The sequence below is a fragment of the Peromyscus leucopus genome, unplaced genomic scaffold (assembly GCF_004664715.2).
Source record: "Peromyscus leucopus breed LL Stock unplaced genomic scaffold, UCI_PerLeu_2.1 scaffold_103, whole genome shotgun sequence".
Classification (NCBI taxonomy): domain Eukaryota; kingdom Metazoa; phylum Chordata; class Mammalia; order Rodentia; family Cricetidae; genus Peromyscus; species Peromyscus leucopus.
In genome coordinates, this window is record NW_023504149.1 from 36,795 (window position 1) to 37,630 (window position 836).

Genomic DNA, 836 nt, shown 5'->3' on the forward strand with positions numbered 1-836 from the left:
ATAAGACACAAAAGAGTCATGATCTGTGATGCAAGAAAACTGCTTTTAAACTGCCCAATGGTAGAATGTTTCAAACAAGCCTAGGCCGATTGACTTGATCACAACCTTTTCATTGCTTTTCATAGATAATGGCAGTCATGGAAGAGAGAACTGCAGAATGCTTAACTACTACCCAATAATAGCAGATAAAGTAATGAAACTGACTCTTAGATCAAATTCTGAATTTTAAATGAATTTTTATTATAAAGAAAGCATACACATAAAACATTCAACAAAATCTTTAGGTTTGAGGAGCTACTCGATCTCTATCATTTTTAGGTTCCTTAATCATCATCTTGCATGAATAAAATAATAATAATTATAACAGTAATAATGATGACTTACCATAGCTGCCAAATTTAAAGAAACAGAGTTATACCATGTATAGAATGGGTATCAAAGTTCGTGGCTACACATAAATCTTTTTACTATTTAGCCTATATCATGATCCCTAAAAGGAGAAGACCCAGGCAAAGAGAGGCATGTCACTAACATATTTTTAGTCAACCCATGTTCCTTTAATTAATTTTTTCCACTTGGAACTCATTTCAACATTCATCAAGCTATTTAACATGTGCATAATCTTTTTGTTTGTTTGTTTAAACAAATCCCATCTGATGGGCTGTAGAGATGGCTCAGCAGTTAAGAGCACTTGGTGCTCCTAGAGAGGACTCTGGTTCATTTCCCAGCACCCACTGGCAGCTTACAACCATCCATAACTCCAGTTCCAGTGGTTACAATACCCTCTTCTGGCCTCTGAGGGCTCCATGCACCCATGCAGTACACTTATATACATG